General features: G+C 49.6%; 1 protein-coding gene across 2 annotated transcripts in view; it reads right to left on the bottom strand.

The window, feature by feature from the left end:
• Positions 1-16632, bottom strand: part of akap6 (A-kinase anchoring protein 6) — a 382452-nt gene that overhangs the window by 339833 nt on the left and 25987 nt on the right. The window lies entirely within an intron of this gene.

The raw sequence follows: 16632 nt of genomic DNA, 5'->3' as shown, positions 1-16632 counted from the left end.
ACTGCAATGAATCTTGATTAAATTTGACAAGCTTATTTGTCTTATGAATATTAAAATACATATTTTACGTCAAGAAAATTGCACATGGTCTGCAGAAGGTGTTAGATCGATCAACTAATTATAAACAAATGAACTGAGAGTTACCAGGGAGCTTCAGCATTACAATGATATGCAATGTCCTCACAAACAGTTAAATTCTGTAACTTCTGATGTTGTCAGGACTCAGGGAGAGGTTCGGCAGGCCAGAACCTTATTCCTCAGAGCACAGGAGGCTGAGAGGTGATTTTGTAGAGGTACTAGACTAAGTGGGACCCAGTCCCTGTCACATGGGAGGCCTGGTCCCCCAACGCAACCCATTCCCCAACGCAATTTTCCACCACTCACCCGTTCCCCCAATGCAACCCGTTCCCCCAACGCAATATTCCACCTCTCACCCATAGCCCCCAACTGCGCAGGCGCGGCTCATTTCCCCCCATCCCCAGCACTCCCACCCCTTCTCTTCATCCTCCCTCTTCTTTCCCCTCTCCTCCTCCCCTCCCCCAATCCCTCCCTCACGTTTCCTTCCCTCTCTTTTGGCCGAGCCTAACATTTGATGCAGCTCTTGTCAAAAAGCTTTGACAATAATTATATTTTGCTAAATACTTACAAAACAAAGTCTTGTTTCCCAACAACCATCAGACTGTTCAACACTACAACCTCCAATAAGCTCTAATACTACTTAGATTTGGGGGGAGTCTTGACCCAAAACGTCACCCATTCCTTCTCTCCAGAGATGCTGCCTGTCCCACTGAGTTACTCTAGCTTTTTCTGTCAGTCTTACTTGAAGGAGTGCAGGCAGTAAAGGGGTGGGGACGGATGACGACTGGAACCAAGGATCAGGTTTGCCACTCTACACCCGGCGGAGTGTTAGTGGTGCAGCACAACTGCTCACTCCACTCCTTCAGCTTTCCCTTTCACGTTGTAATATTCTCCTCGCTGCGGGCTGTGTCCTCCGGCGGCTGCGGCTGTGGCTGTGGCTGTGCCCTCCGACAACTGTAAACATCCCCTCCGACCACTGCTGACTGACTGAGGCGCCGGGCAATGCTGGGCAATCAGTGCGGCGAAGGGGCGTCTCCATCCCGGCCGTGGCGGTGACTGACAAGAGAGGAGACCAATCTGCGCATGCACGGTTTTTAAGAAGTTTAAAACTTAATAACTTTTAAAATATAGCATCAAAAGAACAAAACTTGTTGCATCAGCAGCACAGGAGAATCGTGAGTAAGGGGCTGAAAAATCATAGCGCTATCGTGTACCGTTTTTGCGCAAATAGAAAAACAAGATAACAAGATGAATAATATCAAATTATATATATATATACTGGACCAAGTGGGACCCGTTGGGTCCCATCCCCCTACGTGGGGTGGGGGGAGAACGCTGCATCACACGTGCTGATTGGTCCCCGAACGCGGCGTTGGCGCCTCCCGGAGCCAATCACCCCTATCACCCGTTCCCCCAACGTAACGCGTTTCCCCAACGCAAGCGGTGCCGAGCCCAGTGAGCGGGGCTGAGGCCAGCGTGCGGGGCCGAGAAAGTGAATAAAAGCAAGGCGGGCCGAGCTGACCGAGCGGGGGGGCCCGTGCCGAGCCGAGCGAGCGGGGGAGCCCGTGCCGAGCGAGTGGGGCTGAGCCGAGCGAGCGGAGCCGAGAAAGTGAATAAAAGCAAGGTTATTCTTTTTTTTTAAACCACGAGGTGTTTTAAAATAAATCTTATCTTTAAAGATGGCGAAAATGAAGTAGTCAGAATCAAGTGTTGCAGAAGTCGATGTTGAGTCGACCTCAAGCAGTGCAGAAGTGACCGTCAGGGAGCTGATGAAGCTGTTTTTGAAATGAGGCCCTCGCCCTGACGTCACTGGAAGGTGGTGGAATATTCTGTTTCACTCTACCGTTGTTGGGGGGGGGCTCATTGTGACATCACTGGAAGCTGGTGTTTTAAAAGGTGGTTTTGGCTTTTTTGAAACTTTAATCATGAATAACAGGGGGGGGCAGGGTCGTGAATACCTGACGTCACTGGAAAGTGTTGGAATATTCTGTTTAACTCAACTGTTGGGGTGGGCGGGGGATGTGAATAATCCGGGGGGGAGGGGGCGGGGGGTGTGAATAACCCAGGGGGGGGGAGAGGGCTGGGGGTGTGGCATTTGGCAGCTTGAGAGCCCAATGTGATTGGTGCTCTGTGAATGGCATTGTGACAGAGGGAGAGGGCTGGGGGTGTGGCATTTGGCAGCTTGAGAGCCCAATGTGATTGGTGCTCTGTGAGTGGCATTGTGACATAATCACTGGAAGCTCCCACTGGAAACTCCTGCAAAAAGTTGCAGTTACCGTTGGCAACGTCCCATTGTGATGTCATTTGTAAATTAGATTAATTGTGGTTGGTCGCCTGTGAGTGGCATTGTGACATCATCACTGGAAGCTTCTGGAAAAGGGCCCTCTGTAAGGTAGTTTTTGGCTTAAAACATTTTTAAATCATGAATAACCTGTAAAATATAGGATGAAATCTTAAGTGAACCTGAGTATGGCGTGCATGGGAAAGATGTGAGTTAGAATATGTAAAAAGTTAAGCGCTAGAATGTAGCTTTTAGAGGAAAATACAAAACATACAGACAGACACACATGCAAGATGAGACTTTTATAGGTATACTAGACTAAGAGGGACCCGTTGGGTCCCATTCACACGGGAGTCCTGGTCCCCCAACACAACCCATCCCCCAACGTGGGGGGAGGAACATAGCGTCACACGGGAGGGTTGGTCCCTAAACGCAGCGTCGGCGCTCACCCCAGAGACAGGCGCCCCCAACGCAATATTCCACCACTCACCTGTTCCCCCAATGCAACCTGTTCCCCCAAAGCAATATTCCACCACTCACCCATAGCCCCTAACCGTGCAAGCGCGGATCATTTCCCCTCATCCCCACCACTCCCCCCCTTCCTCTTCATGTGTGGGAGGGGAGGTGGGTGTGCGGTGGGAGGGGAGGAGGGTGGTGTGGGGGAGGGGGTGTCACCCCACACTCTGCTCACCCCGGACCTTCAGCTTTAGGCCTCACTCAATAGCTCCCGGTCCGGCTCCGGCTTCACTCAACGGCTCCCGGTACCAGTCAACGGCTCCCGGCTCGTCGTGCTGGTCGCTGCAGAAGCAGCCCACACGCTGCTCACTCTACACGCTTCTCTCTCTGCACACTGCTCACTCTGCGCAATCTGAACTCGCTCAACAGTCTGCTCATTCCGCTCCTTCTGCTTTATTCTCCTCGCCGCCGGCGATTGACAGTGGGTGCCAGAAGTGGCATTTTTTACGATTTTTATTGTAATCGGGGGAAGGGGAGGGAGGAGGGGTGGGTGGGGAGGAGGATAGGGTGGAGGGGGAGTGGGTGGGGAGGAGGATGGGGGTGGGATTGGGGGGAGAGAGGGAGAGAGGGGGAGAGGGGGAGAGAAGGGAGAGGAGGAGAGAGGGGAGAGAGAGGGAGAGAGGGAGGAGAGGGGGGAGGGGGGGGGGAGGGGGGGGTGAGGGGGGGGAGAGGGAGAGGGAGAGGGGAGAGGGGGAGAGGGAGGAGGGGGGAGAGGGGGTGGGAGAGGGGGGGACAGTGGGGTAAAGTGGGGAGAGGAGGGAGAGTGGGGGAGTGGAGTGGGACGGGGGAGAGGAAGGGGAGGAAGGGGGAGTGGAGGGGGGAGAGGAGGGGGAGAGGAGTGGGGATGGGGGAGAGGAGGGGGAGAGGGAGAGATAGAGGGAGAGGGCGAGCGGGCGGCGCGGACACTGAGCGTGCTGGGCCGACAGCTAGCGGGCAGCGGGCCCAGGGAACCCTTGGGACCTCGCAGGACCTCTGAAGCCCTCGGAAGCCCAACCAAATTATTTTGTGTGCAGCGGCTTCAATCCAAATCCCTGCGGGGGGGGCGGCTGGGCTGTGGGCGGAGCGGGTCGGACGGAAGGCCGGCCGAGTACGAGTCAACTGCGAGTCGGTGGAGGGGTGGGTGTGACGTAACACGCAGCGCATGGAAAACAGTGCCCAGCAGGCTGCGCGTTGAAAACTGTGTGCAGCGGGCCGCGAGGAGCAGAGCCATTGTGACGTCATCAGCTCGTTAACTTTATAAATGATTTCAGATTCGTGAACAATTTTAATAAATAACTCGAAATAATGCATCAAATTTTCAGATGAGTCGATTTTTGACATCATGGCATAAATCTCTATCGGAATATGTAAAAATTTCACCGTTAGTGCGTCGTGTTTTCGAGGTGTGAATCACAGACAAACAGCACACAATAATACCACACACAATAACACACACATCCAAGACCAGAATTTTTATAGTAGATAGATAGATAGATAGATAGATAGATAGATAGATAGATAGATAGATAGATAGATAGATAGATAGATAGATAGATAGATAGATAGATAGATAGATAGATAGATAGATAGATAGATAGATAGATAGATACTAGACCTAGTGGGACCCATTGGGCCCGTTCCCCAACCGCGATATTCCACCACTCACCCATTCCCCCAACGCAACCCGTTTCCACCATTCACCCGCTCCCCCAATGCAACCTATTCCCCCAACGCAATATTCCAGCACTCAGGAGGGAGAGGGGTGAGGAGAGAGGGAGAGGGGAGAGAGGGGGAAAGGGAGGAGGAGAGAGGGTGGTGAGGGAGGAGGGAGAGGGGAAGAGTGTGGAGGGAGGAGGAGAGCGGAGAGAGTGGAAGAGTGGGGAGGGAGAGGGAAGGGAGGGGGGGAGAGAGAGGGATGGGGGAGGGAGATGGGGAGGTGGGAGATGGGGGTGGAAGAATGGGGAGGGAGGGGAGAGGTGTAGGGGGAGTGGTGGAAGTGGGGGGGAGGGGGGAGGGGGAGGGTGTTAGGGGAAGTGGTGGAAGGAGGGGTAGCGAAAGGGGGTGGGGGGAGAGAGAGGGTGGGGGAGGGAGGGAGAGGGGTGTGGGAAGGGGGAGAGAAGTGGAAGAGTGGGGAGGGAGGGGTAGGGGGAGTGGTGGAAGAGGGACAGAGGGGTAGGGGGAAGGGGGTGGGGGAGAGAGGGAAGGGGGGTGGGGGGAGGGAGAGGGGTGAGGAGTTGGAGATGGAGAGTGGGGAGGATAGAGGGATGGGGAGGAGAGAGGGGTGGGGGAGGAGAGAGGGGGGAGGAGAGAGGTGTGTGGGAGGGGGGAGGAGGGAGATGGGGTAGGGGTGAGAGAGGGGGAAGAGTGTGGAGGAGGGGGAAGGGGGAGGGGGAGAGAGGGAAGGGTGTGGGGGAGATGGAAGGGAGGTGGGAGGAGAGGGAAGGGGGGTGGGGGAGAGAGGGAAGGGGGTGGGGGGGAGGGGGATGGGTGTGGGAGGAGGAGGGCGAGGAGAGGGAGAGGGGTGAGGAGAGGGAGATGGAAAGGGGGGAGGAGAGAGGGTGGGGGAGGGGAGGAGGAGAGGAGAGGGGGAGAGAGGTGTGGCCCTCACTCCAGCTCCAGGCTGTGCTCCAGCAGAGGCAGCAGCCTCCCCACCAGGCGCTGGGCGGCAGACATGGAATCGAGGGAGGCCATGGGAGGGGATCGACCTGAGGACCCCGAGCGAGGCTGCGGTGCGGGCGGGCGCCGAAACCGGGCTTGGGCGGCGGCAGCAGCCTCCCTATCAGGCGCCGGACCCGAGCAAGGATGTGGACGGGCGTGGACCCCGAGCAAGGCCACAGCGGGCGGGCTTCTGCAGAACTTTCTGGACATTTCTGAGCTCCATGGGCTTGCATACTCGGTGCTTCATACCCCGAGTACTGGGGGGGGGGGGGGGGGGGGAGAGGGCAGTGTGGGGGTGAAGGGCGGGAGAGGAAGGAGAAGATGGGGGAGAGAGGTGAAGTGGGGGGCGGGCAGGCGGGCGGGCTGGAGTCCAGTGGCACGAGCGTACTTGGAGGGAGGTGTGCCTGGATTGGTCGACATGTGGGACATACAAAAGTCCAAATGTTTTGAGGAGTGGATGATTGAATGTACAAGTGAAATCGCTAGCGAAATGGAAAAAATGACAGAGATTCTGTGTGTGGTGCTGACGGAACAAGGAATCAAAGGCCAAATCACATACACACACACACACACACACACACACACACACACACACACACACACACACACACACACACACACACACACACACACACACACACACACACACACACACACACACACACACACACACACACACACACACACACACACACACAGTTTTAATATATAGATAGATTCTAGCCCAAGAGGGACCCGTTGGGCCCCATTCCCCCAATGCAATAATCCACCATTCACCTGGGGCCGGCGTCAGAGGAAAGTTCTGGAATCTTTTTTTGTAAAATGTTGGGTGGTGGCGTCTGTGATCCCCGGAGCCAATGAATGGAGTGGGGGGGGGGGGGGGGGGGGGGCATCGGATGAAAGTTTTTTTAAAAAAAACGTTTTTATTGGATGCTACACAAAAAAGCTGGAGAAACTCAGCGGGTGCAGCAGCATCTATGGAGCGAAGGAAATAGGCAACGTTTCGGGCCGAAACCCTTCTTCAGACTGATGGGGGGTGGGGGGGCGGGGAGAAGAAAGGAAAAAGGAGGAGGAGCCCGAAGGCTGGGGGATGAGAGGAGACAGCAGGAGGGCTGAGGAAGGGGACGAAACAGCAAGGACTAACAAAATTGGGAGAATTCAATGTTCATGCCCCCAGGATGCAGACTCCCCAAGCGGAATATGAGGTGCTGTTCCTCCAATTTCCGGTGTTGCTCGCTCTGGCCGTGGAGGAGACCCAGGACAGAGAGGTCGGATACGGATTGGGAGGGGGAGTTGAAGTGCTGAGCCACCGGGAGGTCAGGTTGGTTATTGCGGACCGAGCGGAGGTGTTCGGCGAAACGATCGCCCAACCTCCGCTTGGTCTCACCGATATAGATCTGCTGACATCTAGAGCAGCGGATGCAATAGATGAGGTTGGAGGAGATGCAGGTGAACCTCTGTCGCACCTGGAACGACTGCTTGGGTCCTTGAATGGAGTCGTGGGGGGAGGTAAAGGGACAAGTGTTGCATCTCTTGCGGTTGCAAGGGAAAGTGCCCGGGGAGGGGGTGGTACGGGAGGGAAGGGAAGAATTGACAAGGGAGTTATGGAGGGAGCGGTCTTTGCGGAAGGCACACATGGGAGGAGATGGGAAGATGTGGCGAGTGGTGGGGTCACGTTGGAGGTGACGAAACTGACGGAGGATTACTTGTTGTATGTGACGGCTGGTGGGGTGAAAGGTGAGGACTAGGGGGACTCTGCCCTTGTTGCGAGTGGGGGGATGGGAAGAGAGAGCAGTGTTGCGAGGTATGGAAGAGACCCTGGTGCGAGCCTCATCTATGGTGGAGGAGGGGAACCCCCATTCTTATTGGAAGCAGTCGTTTTTATTGGAAGCAGTGTACAGTAGTATAAACCGCGGCATATGACAAAATACATTTATTGTACATCTTCCATTTTAATTTTAATTTGACAAAAATGAAATAGAAAAAGAGAAAAAGAGTAAGAGAGAGAGTGAAAGAGCTAGTGAATGTGTAAACCACTAAACTACGAAAGAGTGTGGTCGCAGAGTGAATAAGTAAAAACTTACAAACAAAAAAAAGACAAAAACAAAAAATAATAAAAACAAAAAAAAAAGACCAAAACGTGTTGATATTCCTACTTCGTTTCTCACCACACCCGTCACCCTGTCTGTAAATCGGTTTAATTCCGAAGTTGTGTTGCACCATACTATGCTTGTATTGAATCAATGAAAGGAGACCATATCTTTAAAAATTGCTGTGATTTTCCTGCTAAGACGAGTCTCATATCTTCAAGATGTAGCGTCACAGACATGCTTGTGGTCCACATTTTAAGCGTTGGGTTGGATGCATTTTTCCAAAATTGGAGTATGAGCTTTTTTGCCATTATCAGGCCGTAGTTAAGGAAACGTCTTTGAAATATTGATAGCTCAGAGCAGGCACCTGTTGTTCCAAAAATAATCAATTCCGTATGGGGGTCCAGTTTTGTTTTTAATAATTTTGTGAAGATTTCAAAGATTCTTTCCAAAATGTATGGAGTTTTATGCAAGAGGCGAATGAGTGTATTATAGTTGCTTCTTGAGATAAACATTTGTCACAGATGGGGGATACATTTGAGTAGATTTTGTTCAGTATAGTTTTTGAGTAATATAGTCTGTGTAGTATTTTAAATTGGATTATGATATTACTTATATTAATCGAACAGTTATGTACATATAGAAGATATTTATCCCATCTGTCTATGGGAATTTTTAAGCTTAATTCCTGTTCCCACTCTCTTCTAATTACATCTGACGATGGAATTTCTATATTTAGAATGATATTGTACAAGTATGATATTAAATTATTTGACTCTGCGTTTCTATTCATACCTTCATCTAATATATCTGGCAACAGAGTTTGGTATTCGTGGGTATATGTTTTCAAATAATCTCGAATTTGAAGATATCTAAAATATTGGTTACCTTTCAGACTGTATTTTAATTGTAATTTCTGAAATGATAAAAGGTTTCCCATTTCGTACAAATCTCCAACCTTTTTAATTCCTAGTCTTTCCCAATGAATAAACGTTTTATCTATAATAGATGGTTTGAACGACGGATTATTAGCTATTGGAGAAAGAAGAGATAGATTTCTTAGTATAAGAGTAAATTTTACTTATCTCCAAATTCGTAAAGTGCTATGAATAATCGGGTTTTTCTTGTATATTGTATTCTCCAACTTTATTGGGGACAGAAGGATCGCGCCTATGTTAAAAGGCGGACAATCCTCTCTCTCCATTACTAACCAATCTACCTGTTGACATGAATTGTCCAGCCAGTGAATTACATTTTTAATATTCACTGCCCAATAATAGTACAAGAAATTGGGGAGCGCCAAGTCCACCGATTTCTTTGGGTTTACATAAATGTCGTCTATGAATTCTGTGTGATTTATAATCCCAAATAAAATTTGTAATCTGTGAATCAAATTTTTTTTTAAGGTTTAGGTAAATATATCGGTATTGATTGAAATAAGTTCTGGAATCTTTTTTTGTAAAACGCCAATCAATCCTTCCCACGTGAAAACTCCCACCCCCCCACAAGGAAAGTTCTGGAAATGGAACTTCTCCCCTATTCCCCCGCAATGAAAACCCCCAAGTGGGGGTGGGGGGTCGACGTCGGCGCTGACCTCCCCCCATTCCACCTCCTCACAAGGAACGTTCTGGAAACGTAACCTCTCCCATATTCCACCCCTCCACACACAATGAAAACACCCACGTGCAGGGGGAATGGTGTCAGTGCTGACCTCCCCCCCATCCCACCCCCCCCCCCCCCCCCCCCCCACAAGGAAAGTTCTGGAAATGAAACCTCTCCCCTATTCCACCACCCCCCCCCCCCCCCACACACACAATGAAAACCCCCACGTGGACGTCTCCCCCATCTCAGCCACCACCCCCACAATGAACATTTGGGAATTTGTTTTTACAAAGGAAAGCTCTCCCCAAGAATCTGATTGAAATGGATTTTTTAAATATCACTCCCTCCTTACCCCACTTGAGGTGGAAGCTGCTGATCCCATTGTGATGTCATTGTGGGCTGGAAGATTGTTCACGGGCAGGTCCCATTGTGATGTCATAGCTCTAACTACCACACAGCTGAATCTTTCTCAGACTGGATTTCCATCCCACCCCCACAAGGAAGTTCTGGAAATGAAACCTCTCCCCTATTCCACCCCCCCCCCCCCTCCCCCCTCCCACACAATGAAAATGTGGAAGTCTCCCAATCCCCCCCACCCCACCCCCCCCCCCCCCCCCCCCACCCCCCACAAGGACAATTCTGGAAGGTACACAAAAATGCTGGAGAAACTCAGCGGGTGCAGCAGCATCTATGGAGCGAAGGAAATAGGCGACATTTTGGGCCAAACCCCTTCTTCAGACTGATGGGGGGTGGGGGGGAGAAGGAAGGAAAAAGGGAGGAGGAGGAGCCCGAGGGCAGGGGGATGGGAGGAGACAGCTCGAGGGTTAAGGAAGGAGACAGCAAGGGCTAGCAAAACTGGGAGAATTCAACGTTCATGCCATCCGGACGCAAGCAACCCAGGCGGAATATGAGGTGCTGTTCCTCCAATTTCCGGTGTTGCTCACTCTGGCAATGGAGGAGACCCAGGACAGAGAGGTCGGATTGGGAATGGGAGGGGGAGTTGAAGTGCTGAGCCACCAGGAGTTCAGGTAGGTTATTGCGGACTGAGCGGAGGTGTTCAGCGAAACGATCGCCCAACCTCCGCTTAGTCTCCCCGATGTAAATCAGCTGACATCTAGAGCAGCGGATGCAGTAGATGAGGTTGGAGGAGATACAGGTGAACATTTGTCGGGTACGTTGAACAATCCTTGTTCAATACGTACCAGGGCCCCATCCCCGACCTCTACCTGCGTTACATTGATGACTGCTTTGGGGCCACCTCCTGCACCCACACACAACTGACTGACTTCATCCACTTCACCACCAACTTCCATCCGGCACTCCAATACACCTGGACCATTTCCGACACTTCCCTACCATTCCTTGACCTCACCATCTCCATCGCAGAGGACAGACTTCTGACCGACATACACTACAAACCAACTGACTCACATGGCTATCTGGACTACACGTCTTCCCACCCTGCCCCCTGTAAAGATTCCATCCCCTACTACCAATTCCTCCGCCTACGCCGCATCTGCTCCCAGGATGAGACGTTCCACATCAGGGCATCGGAAATGTCCTCGTTCTTCAGGGAACGGGGATTCCCCTCCGCCACCATAGATGAGGCTCACACCAGGGTCTCATCCATACTCCGCAACACTGCTCTCTCTCGCCATCCCCGCATTCGCAACAAGGGCAGAGTCCCCCTAGTCCTCACCTTTCACCCCACCAGCCGGCAAATACAACAAATAATCCTCCGCCATTTCCGCAACGTGACCCCACCACTCGCCACATCTTCCCATCTCCCCCTATGTCTGCCTTCCGCAAAGACCGCTCCCTCCGCAACTCCCTTGTCAATTCTTCCCTTCCCTCCCGTACCACCCCCTCCCTGGGCACTTTCCATTGCAACCGCAAGAAATGCAACACCTGTCCCTTCACCTCCCCCCTCGACTCCATTCAAGGACCCAAGCAGTCGTTCCAGGTGCGACAAATGTTCACCTGTATCTCCTCCAACCTCATCTACTGCATCCGCTGCTCTAGATGTCAGCTGATTTACATCGGGGAGACTAAGCGGAGGTTGGGCGATCGTTTCGCTGAACACCTCCGCTCAGTCCGCAATAACCTACCTGAACTCCCGGTGGCTCAGCACTTCAACTCCCCCTCCCATTCCCAATCCGACCTCTCTGTCCTGGGTCTCCTCCATTGCCAGAGTGAGCAACACCGGAAATTGGAGGAACAGCACCTCATATTCCGTCTGGGTTGCTTGCGTCCGGATGGCATGAACGTTGAATTCTCCCAGTTTTGCTAGCCCTTGCTGTCTCCTCCCCTTCCTTAACCCTCGAGCTGTCTCCTCCCATCCCCCTGCCCTCGGGCTCCTCCTCCTCCCTGTTTCCTTCCTTCCCCCCCCCCCCCCCCCCCACCCCCCATCAGTCTGAAGAAAGGTTTCGGCCCGAAATGTCGCCTATTTCCTTCACTCCATAGATGCTGCTGCACCCGCTGAGTTTCTCCAGCATTTTTGTGTACCTTCGATCTTCCAGCATCTGCAGTTCCTTCTTGAACACAGGACAATTCTGGAGTTTGGTTTTTATAAAGGAAAGCTCTCCCCAAGAATTAAAAAAAAAATCTCACACCCTCCTTACCCCACTTGAGGTGGAACCTCTCCCCTTTCAAACTCCCTCACTAAACACAATGTTTAAATAACATTTCTTCTCCTCCCCTTCCCCACTCATTGCACTGCCAGGAGCTTATCCCAACACTGTTCAGTGGCAGCTGAGATCCCATTGTGATGTCATTGTCGGGTGGTGGAATGTTCACGGCAGCGTATGTAAATGAGATCCCATTGTGATTGGACTGCGAAATGCCATTGTGACATCAGAGATGGAAAATGCCAGAAATCTCTCACAGAACAGTCCGTTATTCTTCTCAAAGTGGGGTTTAAATTTTTTTTTAATGTCAATAACTTGTGAAAAATAACATCAATCTTGGTGGTGCTGGCTCGAAGGGCCGAATGGCCTACTCCTGCACCTATTGTCTATTGTCTATTGATCAGGCAGGAAAACTATGAAGAATAATTCACCATTATGATGCCATTTGTCCATTTATTCAGCATCATCCCAGATTATTATTTAACAGCAATGCAGTCTGTGTTTTTGATTCTGGATGAACATGATTGTTATCTTGGTGCATGTTAGATAGAAACATAGAAAATAGGTGCAGGAGGCCATTTGGCCCTGCGAGCCAGTACCGCCATTTATTGTGATCATGGCTGATCGTCCCCAATCAATAACCCGTCCCTGCCTTCTCCCCATATCCCTTGATTCCACTAGCCCCTAGAGCTCTATCTCTTAAATCCATCCAGTGATTTGGCCTCCACTGTGGCAGGGAATTCCACAAATTCACAACTCTCTGGGTGAAAACATTTTTTCTCACAGTCTTAAATGGCCTCCCCTTTATTCTAAGACTGTGGCCCCTGGTTCTGGACTCGCCCAACATTGGGAACATTTTTCCTGCATCTAGCTTGTCCAGTCCTTTTATAATTTTATATGTTTCTATAAACTTCCCCCTCATCCTTCTAAACTCCAGTGAATACAAGCCTAGTCTTTTCAATCTTTCCACATATGACAGTCCCGCCATCCCAGGGATCAATCTCGTGCTATGCTGCACTGCCTCAATCACAAGTATGTCCTTCCTCAAATTAGGAGACCAAAACTGTACACAATACTCCAGATGCAGTCTTACCAGAGCCCTATACAACTGCAGAAGAACCTCTTTACTCCTATACTGAAATCCTCTTGTTATGAAGGCCAACATTCCATTAGCTTTCTTCACTGCCTGCTGTACCTGCACGCCAACTTTCAGTGACTGGTGTACAAGGACACCCAGGTCTCGCTGCACCTCCCCCTTACCTAACCTAACCCCATTGAGATAATAATCTGCCCCCTTATTTTTGCCGCCAAAGTGGATAACCTCACATTTATCTCTATTATACTGCATCTGCCACGCATCTGCCCACTCACTCAACCTGTCCAGGTCACCCTGAAACCTCCAAACATCCTCTTCACAGTTCAAACTGCCACCCAGCTTTGTGTCATCCGCAAACTTGCTTGTGTTGCTCCTAATTCCCTCTTCAAAAATCATTAATGTATATGGTAAACAGTTGCGGCCCCAACACCGAGCCTTGCGGCACTCCACTCTCCACTGCCTGCCATTCTGAAAAGGACCCGTTCACTCCTACTCTTAGCTTCCTGTCTGCCAACCAATTTTCTATCCATGTCTATTGGAAGCTGGTGCAGCAAGGATTTTAACAGCAAAATCTTGTTATAGTTGGTTTTTTTAAACCTTGAAATATCAATAACTGGTAAAATATAACATCAAATCTGAAGGAAACTTGTTTAGACCGACGATGGGAAAAAGCCGTGTAGGATTCTGCAAAAATTGTGGTGCTATTGTGTACCGTTTTGGCGTAGCTCCTTGAGAAGACAGACAGATGACAGACAGACAGACAGACAGACAGATGACAGACAGACAGACAGACAGACAGACAGACAGACAGACAGACAGACAGACAGACAGACAGACAGACAGACAGACAATGGGGAAACACAGGCAAATGAGACAAGCGTATCTGCGATATCTTGGTCAGCATGGACCAGTTGGGCTGAACACCCTGTTTTCGTGCTGTATGACTTTATAACTCTCTTATCACTGAGTGATGTAACTAAAACTTTGTTGGGGTGACAAGTGGGTCAGTATGTATATGGCTGCCTCTTTGAACTAACAGCCTGGGCCTATAAATTAAAACAATTCTCATATACTGTAATAGGCATTCTTATGTTGGTACATTCTTGTTTCGCATTGAAAAATCTGTTTTGAGAAAACCTGAAACCCCTTTAATCACCTAACTGAGATTAACCACATATTAACTAAACTCTTCTTGTATATTGTAAGAATAAATGATGAATATTGTTGAGTATAAGAACAGTATAGATGGGTACTTGCTGGTTAACATGTATGCCAAAGGGGCTGTTTCTGTGTATATGACTCTAAAAATACTATTTTATATTTGTTGTACCACATCACTCACAAGTGCACTACATTTTATATTTACAGACAACATTGTGAGACCACATAATGAAAACTGGAAGAACAAACATTGTTGGGCTACAGATCTTTTAATCTTAAATTAGATTAGATTAGATTAGATTCGTTTTATTGTCATTCAGACCTTTCGGTCTGAACGAAATTTTGTTTCCCTGCAGTCATACATATAATTTAAAAAATGGCAAAAACACACAATCAACACAAATTTAACATCCACCACAGTGAGTTCACCAAACACCTCCTCACTGTGGTGGAAGGCAAAATCTTAAAGTCTCTGTCTCAAATTAACAAACAGTACTGTGGAAAACAAACATGATATAAGTCTAAATCCAGTGTTAAAAGCATGCAATGTGTGAGTCTAATTGGCAAAACTCAAAATCATATTTTTTAAATTTCTATAGAACTTTGCGAGCAAAGGTGAGCCCAAAAAGGCATCCAGTGTACGTGTTTTGCTCTATTCGAATTTACACTGGCATTTCTACTGCCATGTGACCAGATTGGTGTATGGGTCATCGTGTGGAGGTAATTGGCGAGGGTGGAACTCGTCCCGGTACCATGTGAAGCCCTGTTGGAGTTGGACAGTTATGCCCCTGTCCCACTTAGGAAACCTGAACGGAAACCTCTGGAGACTTTGCGCCCCACCCAAAGTTTCTGTGTGGTTCCCGGAGGTTGCAGGTGCTTGCCGGAGGTTGCAGGTAGTGGAAGCAGGTAGGGAGACTGACAAAAACCTCCGGGAACCGCACGGAAACCTTGGGACAGGGGCATTAGGCAACACTAAAAATACTGCCTCTTTCCTCAGGTTCTGTGCAATAGTGTTAATAGAACAGTCATAGCTTGATGGTTCAATTCCTCCGTCTCCACTGCATCTGCTCCCAAGATGCTTTCCATCTTGCACATCCAAGATGTCCTCATTATTTAGCAAATGGATGAATCCGTCACCCATGTCTCCGCTGTGTCCCGTAGTTCTGCTTTCGTTCACCCTCCTCCCAAACAGAAAAATGATAGTTCCCCTGGTCCTCACCTTTTACCCCATCAGACTCCATATTCTATACATCATCCTCCAACATTTCTATTATCTTCAACATGATCCCACCACCAGTCAAATCTGCCCATCTCCATTCCTTGCCACCTTCCGCAGAGACGGCTCCCTCTGCAATACCTTGATTCACTTATCCCTTCCCACCCAAACCACCCAACCACAGGGGGTGTACTTTCCCCAGCAACCACAGGAGATGAAACACCTATACTTCTTTGCACCCATCCAGGGACCCCAGCAGTCCTTCCAGGTGAGATGCACACCTCCTCTAATGCATTCGGTGTTCCCGATGTGGTTTTCTATGCATCGGCGAGACTAAGTGTAGACTAGGCGACCCGTTTCGCCAACCCAAAATGTCACCTATCCCTGATCGCCAGGGATACTGCCTGACCCCCTGAGTTACTCCATCAGTTTGTGTCTTTTTTTGTAAACTAGATTCTCCACTTCATTGTTTCTGGAACCTGCTAGTGCCGGAGTAACTTAGCAGATCAGGCAGCATCTCCAGAGAACATGGATAGGTGATGTTTTGGGTCAGGACAACTCCTGCACTTTATGTCAATAAAGTTTCAATGTGATTTCCTGACTCTTATACTTTACTAGACGACCCGTGGACCCGTTGGGTCCCCGTTATGATGCTAATCAAGTACACACGGAAGTATTAGATCAAAATGGCAATCTGAAAATGGCAATGGGCCCGGCAACCCTTCCCCAACTCCGCACATGTGGATACCGGGCCTGGCAACCCTCCCCCAACTGCGCAGGCGCGGCTGACGGGCCAGGCAAGTGGGAACGCATTGTGCAGGCGTGACTGCCACATTGAAACTTGTCCCATTCACAGTATAAAGTTCATTAATGTTTATAAAGTTATTTACTTTAAAAAATATAACAAAACTGCACACCGCAGGCGAATGGTAAGTTGTTGCGCTATCGTGTAACGTTTTGGCTGGATTTCAGGAACATACATACATACATACATACATACATACATACATACATACATACATACATACATACATACATACATACATACATACATACAAGATGAGACATATCTGCTCTTGCTGTTTAATCTTTTATGTTAGGATACATTGATGAACTCCTTTACAATTGCATCTGTATACTGGCTCCATGGAGAGATCTTCTGAGATATGCGCGCTCAGGAATTTGAAACTTTTGACTCTTTCCCCCATTGTCCTGTCGATAGAGACAAGTTTGTGGGTCCTCTTCCTTCATCTTCCACAGTCCACAATCAGTTCCTTGGACTTGCTGACATTGAGAGCCAGGTTGTTGTGCTGGCACCATTTGATCAG

Source organism: Amblyraja radiata, chromosome 9, assembly GCF_010909765.2.
Source record: "Amblyraja radiata isolate CabotCenter1 chromosome 9, sAmbRad1.1.pri, whole genome shotgun sequence".
Lineage (NCBI taxonomy): Eukaryota > Metazoa > Chordata > Chondrichthyes > Rajiformes > Rajidae > Amblyraja > Amblyraja radiata.
The sequence above is the reverse complement of the archived record's forward strand: the minus strand, read 5'-3'. Positions and strand labels throughout refer to the sequence as shown.